This window comes from Salmo salar, chromosome 23, assembly GCF_965601325.2.
Source record: "Salmo salar chromosome 23, fSalSal1, whole genome shotgun sequence".
Lineage (NCBI taxonomy): Eukaryota > Metazoa > Chordata > Actinopteri > Salmoniformes > Salmonidae > Salmo > Salmo salar.
The window spans coordinates 43,940,701-43,948,533 of record NC_138313.1 but is presented as its reverse complement, the minus strand read 5'-3'; positions in this window follow the sequence as shown (position 1 = coordinate 43,948,533).

Below are 7,833 nucleotides of genomic sequence, written 5' to 3'. Positions count from 1 at the left end.
TAATGATTCAGGGGTTGTGAATACTTCAATAAATGTGCAAGTACACTCTGAAGACGGTATAGTTGCAAAGCAGTTCTGAACTTTATTTGCTTTTTGACCTAAGCCTACTGTGCTATATTATTGGTTTTGTTTTCAAACGAGCAAATGCAAATGCGATATGCTCAAGGCATCTGAATATATTAAACTATTTCCACTCATCTTGTAGTGAAGTGAACAAAGTACAGACTCACACTGAATGTTTCAGCTGAGGCTAAGCCAGTGTTCATGCCATGATTCATGATTTGCGTTTCTGCCCTTTTATCAATATGATAACACTTTTGCAACAATAGCAGAGTAACCTACAGCCTCCAGATGAAACCAGACACTGAACATAATAAAATAGGAAATATAGTATAGTTCTAATCGGGGCCATTTCATGTATTCAGGCAATTTAATGAGCGGAAACATTAGGCTTTTACAGTATGTTCACACCACAAATACTTTAGGAACGTCTGCCATGTTTTGGCTAGAAAAATAAATGGCCTGTGAATTTATCGACGGGTTGACAGATGGGGGTATTTTATTAGGTGGTTGATTTGAGAGGCAATGTTGTTGGGGGTTTTTCACAGGGGGCAAATATTAGTCCCATCGTCCTTATGTGAGGGACTCGAGGGATTCCGTTTTGTCTATACCCCCCTCGGTGAGTGTGTTTGACAGAGGCGAGTTGCTAGTGGAGGCCAGAGTGTAGCAGAGCAGACCTGGGGTCAAATACTATTTCAGATCATTTGACCTACATTAGCTGTGCTTGATTGAGCTTGCCTGGTGCAATGGAACCTAGAATTGTAGCAAAAGTGCAAACTCTGCCCTTTTGTCCCTTCAGACAGGCAAAATCAAATGCTACATGTATTTGAAAGATTTCAAATAACATTTGAACCCAGGTCTGGAGGGGAGAAAGGTATGTCGTCTCACCCGCTTTTCACGGCTTCCCACCATGCTCAGACATTGGCCGTGACACATGACAAGTTTATTGTAATGTTTCTTATCTCTTGGAATGTGCCAATGATTTACACAGAGCGTCGTTTGAAGCTGGCGGTGTGTTTTCTGGACTACAGAGCTTCTCAAAGGAAGGAGGGCTTGGTTGAAAAGTAAATCACGTTTATGATGTCAGAATATCTTTACCTTAAATGGAAAGAGGCTTATGATTTTAATATGAGCCTGCATTTGAGACTAAAGTGTGAAGACTGGTTTCCTAGTGCTTGATTGAGCTTGCCTGGTGTTTCAATCTTCACTTACGTGTTAAACGTCACTAACTTAACTCCTGTACAGGACTTAATACCCGTTTCCAGTTTCCCAGAGTGCTTGGAGAGAGCTACTGACAATCTCCTTCATACTGAACTGTGTGATCTATCTCCCTAACCTGGACAGTACTGGTGTGTTCTAGGCTGGAGAGTACAGGTGTGTTCTAGCCTGGAGAGTACAGGTGTGTTCTAGCCTGGAGAGTACAGGTGTGTTCTAGCCTGGAGAGTACAGGTGTGTTCTAGCCTGGAGAGTACAGGTGTGTTCTAGCCTGGAGAGTACAGGTGTGTTCTAGCCTGGAGAGTACAGGTGTGTTCTAGCCTGGAGAGTACAGGTGTGTTCTAGCCTAGAGAGTACAGGTGTGTTCTAGCCTGGAGAGTACAGGTGTGTTGTAGCCTGGAGAGTACAGGTGTGTTCTAGCCTGGAGAGTACAGGTGTGTTCTAGCCTGGAGAGTACAGGTGTGTTCTAGCCTGGAGAGTACAGGTGTGTTCTAGCCTGCAGAGTACAGGTGTGTTCTAGCCTAGAGAGTACAGGTGTGTTCTAGCCTGGAGAGTACAGGTGTGTTCTAGCCTGGAGAGTACAGGTGTGTTCTAGCCTGGAGAGTACAGGTGTGTTCTAGCCTGGAGAGTACAGGTGTGTTCTAGCCTAGAGAGTACAGGTGTGTTGTAGCCTGGAGAGTACAGGTGTGTTCTAGCCTAGAGAGTACAGGTGTGTTCTAGCCTGGAGAGTACAGGTGTGTTCTAGCCTGGAGAGTACAGGTGTGTTCTAGCCTAGAGAGTACAGGTGTGTTCTAGCCTGGAGAGTACAGGTGTGTTCTAGCCTGGAGAGTACAGGTGTGTTCTAGCCTGGAGAGTACAGGTGTGTTCTAGGCTGGAGAGTACAGGTGTGTTCTAGCCTGCAGAGTACAGGTGTGTTCTAGCCTGGAGAGTACAGGTGTGTTCTAGCCTGGAGAGTACAGGTGTGTTCTAGCCTGGAGAGTACAGGTGTGTTCTAGCCTGGAGAGTACAGGTGTGTTCTAGCCTAGAGAGTACAGGTGTGTTCTAGCCTGGAGAGTACAGGTGTGTTCTAGCCTGGAGAGTACAGGTGTGTTCTAGCCTGGAGAGTACAGGTGTGTTCTAGCCTGGAGAGTACAGGTGTGTTCTAGCCTGGAGAGTACAGGTGTGTTCTAGCCTGGAGAGTACAGGTGTGTTCTAGCCTGGAGAGTACAGGTGTGTTCTAGCCTGGAGAGTACAGGTGTGTTCTAGCCTGGAGAGTACAGGTGTGTTGTAGCCTGGAGAGTACAGGTGTGTTCTAGCCTGGAGAGTACAGGTGTGTTCTAGCCTGGAGAGTACAGGTGTGTTCTAGCCTGGAGAGTACAGGTGTGTTCTAGCCTAGAGAGTACAGGTGTGTTCTAGCCTGGAGAGTACAGGTGTGTTCTAGCCTGGAGAGTACAGGTGTGTTCTAGCCTAGAGAGTACAGGTGTGTTCTAGCCTGGAGAGTACAGGTGTGTTCTAGCCTGGAGAGTACAGGTGTGTTCTAGCCTGCAGAGTACAGGTGTGTTCTAGCCTGGAGAGTACAGGTGTGTTCTAGCCTAGAGAGTACAGGTGTGTTCTAGCCTGGAGAGTACAGGTGTGTTCTTGCCTGGAGAGAACAGGTGTGTTCTAGCCTAGAGAGTACAGGTGTGTTCTAGCCTGGAGAGTACAGGTGTGTTCTAGCCTAGAGAGTACAGGTGTGTTCTAGCCTGGAGAGTACAGGTGTGTTCTAGGCTGGAGAGTACAGGTGTGTTCTAGCCTAGAGAGTACAGGTGTGTTCTAGCCTGGAGAGTACAGGTGTGTTCTTGCCTGGAGAGAACAGGTGTGTTCTAGCCTAGAGAGTACAGGTGTGTTCTAGCCTGGAGAGTACAGGTGTGTTCTAGCCTAGAGAGTACAGGTGTGTTCTAGCCTGGAGAGTACAGGTGTGTTCTAGCCTGGAGAGTACAGGTGTGTTCTAGCCTAGAGAGTACAGGTGTGTTCTAGCCTGGAGAGTACAGGTGTGTTCTAGGCTGGAGAGTACAGGTGTGTTCTAGCCTGGAGAGTACAGGTGTGTTCTAGCATAAATGCTTGAGGAGAAAAGTTTAAAAAATGTATCTTATGCTGTTTAGTATCTATAATACAGGCTATAGGACAGTGATCACTAAGGTCACTTGCAAACACACCAAAAGACATGTACTTATGTCACACCCGGATCTTTTTCACCTGTCTTTGTGATTGTCTCCAACCCCCTCCAGGTGTCGCCCATCTTCCCCATTATCCCCTGTGTATTTATACCTGTGCTCACTGTTTGTCTGTTGCCAGTTCGTCTTGTTTGTCAAGTCAACCAGCGTTTTTGTGTCTCAGCTCCTGCTTTTCTCAGTCTCGCTTTTTCTCGCCCTCCTGGTTTTGATCCTTGCCTGTCCTGACTCTGAGCCCTTCTCCCTGACCACTCTGCCTGAACCTGAGCCTGACTGCCGTCCGGTACCGTTGCCCCACCTCTGGTTTACTGACCCCTACCTGCCTTGACCTGTCTATTGCCCCTGTTGGATTATTAAACCATTGTTAATTCGACATTGTCTGCCTCTGGGTCTTACCTTCATAACTGATAACCTTTGGGGGTTATTTGTGAGAATTAAATCTAATAATGAGGATCTATCAAGATTTTTCCCATTTAACCGAGTAGGTTTTGTGATTAGCTGGGTTAGATTCAGATCAAGACAAATGTTCTTGAGGTTCTCTGAGATAGGTGTCAGCCAGTCCAGGTTGAAGTCACCTAAGACCACCTGTTCAGATGGTTTTAAATGCTCTGCTATGATACTTAGTCGCATCAACTATCTCCCTAGCCTGGAGAGTACATGCACAACTGTGAAGCAGCAAAGCCCTTGCTGTGGCAGTTTGGTTGGGGAAGGCTATTGTTGATAAGGAGCAGGAACTGGAGACACAACCGCGTTGAGATGAAAATATCTCTGCTGTAATATTGAGTGTTGGGTCTGAAACCAGTTGAGGAACATGCCACTCTGGGCCTATGGGGGATCCCCCCCCCCCCCCTCCCCCCAAAGTGGTCTGGTCCCATTGCTCACACATCGTCTTGTAGGAAACAGACATGAGGAGGCAGACACTGTGACATCTTGTCAAAATCAAATCAAATGTATTTGTCACATACACATGGTTAGCAGGTGTTAATGCAAGTGCAGCGAAATGCTTGTGCTTCTAGTTCCGACCATGCAGTAATATCTAACAAGTAATATAACCTAACAATTCCACAACAACTGCTTTATACACACAAGTGCAAAGAAATGAATACGAATATGTACATAAAAATATATAAATGAGTGATGGCCGAACGGCATAGGCAAGATGCAGTAGATGGTACTTGGCACGGTATATACATATGAGATGAGCAATATAGGGTATGTAAACATATAAAGCGGCATTGTTTAAAGTGGCTAGTGATACATTACATCAAGATGGCAAGATGCAGTAGATGGTATAGAGTACAGTATATACATATGAGATGAGTAATGTAGGGTATGGAAACATTATATAAAGTGGCATTGTTTAAAGTGGCTAGTGATACATTTAATTACATCAAGATGGCAAGATGCAGTAGATGGTATAGTGTACAGTATATACATATGAGATGAGTAATGTAGGGTAAGTAAACATTATATAATATAAAGTGGCTAGTGATAAATTGTTTACATCAATTTTTCCATTATTAAAGTGGCTTGAGTTGAGTCAGTATGTTGGTAGCAGCCACTCAATGTTAGTGATGGCTGTTTAACAGTCTGATGGCCTTGAGATAGAAGCTGTTTTTCAGTCTCTCGGTTCCAGCTTTGATGCACCTGTACTGACCTCGCCTTCTGGATGATAGCGGGGTGAACAGGCAGTGGCTCGGGTGGTTGTTGTCCTTGATGATCTTTTTGGCCTTCCTGTGACATCGGGTGGTGTAGGTGTCCTGGAGGGCAGGTAGTTTGCACCCGGTGATGTGTTGTGCAGACCTCACTACCCTCTGGACAGCCTTCCGGTTATGGGCGGAGCAGCTGCCGTACCAGGCGGTGATACAGCCCGACAGGATGCTCTCGATTGTGCATCTGTAAAAGTTTGAGAGTGTTTTTGGTGACAAGCCGAATTTCTTTAGCCTCCTGAGGTTGAAGAGGCGCTGCTGCGCCTTCTTGACCACGCTGTCTGTGTGGGTGGACCATTTCAGTTTGTCCGTGATGTGTACGCCAAGGAACTTAAAACTCTCCACCCTCTCCACTACTGTCCCGTCAATGTAGATAGGGGGGGGGGGGGTGCTCCCTCTGCTGTTTCCTGAAGTCCACGATCATCTCCTTTGTTTTGTTGACATTGAATGTGAGGTTGTTTTCCTGACACCACACTCCGAGGGCCCTCACCTCCTCCCTGTAGGCCGTCTCGTCGTTGTTGGTAATCAAGCCTACCACTGTAGTGTCGTCTGCAAACTTGATGATTGAGTTGGAGGTGTGCATGGCCACGCAGTCGTGGGTGAACAGGGAGTACAGGAGAGGGCTAAGAACGCACCCTTGTGGGGACCCAGTGTTGAGGATCAGCGGGGTGGAGATGTTGTTACCTACCCTCACCACCTTGATGCTCATAGTCGCTAGAGAGGCATCACGTTTGTTAATAAGGGACAAAACCACTGCACATTGAGAAGACCACAGAACATGGCAGAGAAGAGGCTATGTTTACTCTATAATCCAGCACTATTGTGACGTCACAATAGCTTCATGTCCTCATAACCAGGGTTGTGTAGGGTCCACCACGTTGTGACCCACAGAACCCTTGTTTTCAGAGGCATGCAAGAGGAGGACAATTTTTTCGCCATTTTCCAGACCAGTTTTGACATAAATCCCTAGTCTATTCATGTCCTCATACTTAACCGTGTTTGAGATCTTGTGCTATAGCCACACAATAACCCCTGTTAATTATTACTATGTCAACTGCAGTTGGAAGGCTTGGTAGGCTGACTGGGCTGGGATTGGCTGGGAGCCAAGAACGGGGAGGGCCAGATCCACTGCTGCTGCCTGCATCACGATTAACGACATGTAACTGCTTGAATAAAAGATGACTTTTTTATTAGAATGTATAATGTCACGTTGACATTCCATCATACGGTTGGCTTGTGAACGGGCTACTAACATTCTCTGATGTATTGTAAATGCTTTTCATGTTGGACATAGTAATATCAACGTTTAAAGACGGCTGAGCCTCATGCAATGTGAAACATTAGATCGTTAGAGTTCATTTGATTAAAGGAACTAGGACAATGTTACTAATTGGCCATTGTTGCTCATATAATTAACAAGAGAACAGATTGGAAATGATGCAGACAATTACATTCATGGAATCAACAATCTATCCGCAATATTAACCTGATCCACCCTCTTAAAAAATAAATAAAAACAAGAGAATAAAATACTACCATTCTGTTGCTTTACTAAAGTCTTTCTCCTTCAACAAATAGCCCTATTGTTGTGAACTACTCTGTGCAAATGACTGACTAATGTAAGGTGTTCAATATTCTTCCTTAGGACTCTTAATTGTTTGGCATCTGGAAAAGGGAGGATTATGTTGGTACAGTTGGTTGGCTGCCAGTGCGGTGGCCCACTCAGGCCTGCTCTGAAGGATTTTATTGGGCCTGTGAACCTTAACGTGGTGGCAGTATGAGCTGCGTGCTCCTGGTGAAATATCGGAGCCGACAGGGAAGGCAACACATCACCCAGAGGGTGGCATGGCTCCAGAGACAGTCAATCTGAAAAGCACCAGGCCTGATGACGGACTACCATCCCCGGACCCTCTCACTGCTTTGCCCTGCGTTCACTCCACTTTGTGTGGTTCCACTCCCTAACAAAGACACTGCTATTGTTTATTTACTTAACTGTATAAAGTGACAGCACACAGGGAGAATACAGGGAGCACACTGGGAGCACACAGGGAGCACACAGGGAGCACACAGGGAATGTGTCATGATCTTCCTTGGTTTTAATGTTGGTCCACTCTGATGAGTAGCAAGATGACGCCGACAGAGATGGTCACCTTGCTTCGAGTCCTTAGGAAACTATGCAGTATTTTGTTTTTTTATGTATTATTTCTTACGTTGTTACCCCGGGAAATCTTAAGTCTTATTACATACAGCTGGGAAGAACTATTTGATATAAGAGCGACGTAAACTTACCAACATTACGACCAGAAATTCGACTTTCCTGAAGCGGATCCTCTGTTTGGACCACCACCCAGGACAATGGATCTAATCCCAGAAGTCGACCCAAAACAACAGCGCCGCAGAAGGGGCAGACGGAACAGCCTCCTGGTCAGGCTCCGTAGACATGCACATTGCCCACCGCTCCCAAGTATACTACTTGCCAATATCCAGTCTCTTGACAACAAGGTAGACGAAATTCGAGCAAGGGTTGCCTTCCAGAGAGACATCAGAGATTGTAACATCCTCTGTTTGACGGAAACTTGGCTCTCTCGGGATATGTTGTCGGAATCGGTTCAGCCACCGGGCTTCTCCATGCATTGCGCCGACAGAGATAAACACCTCTC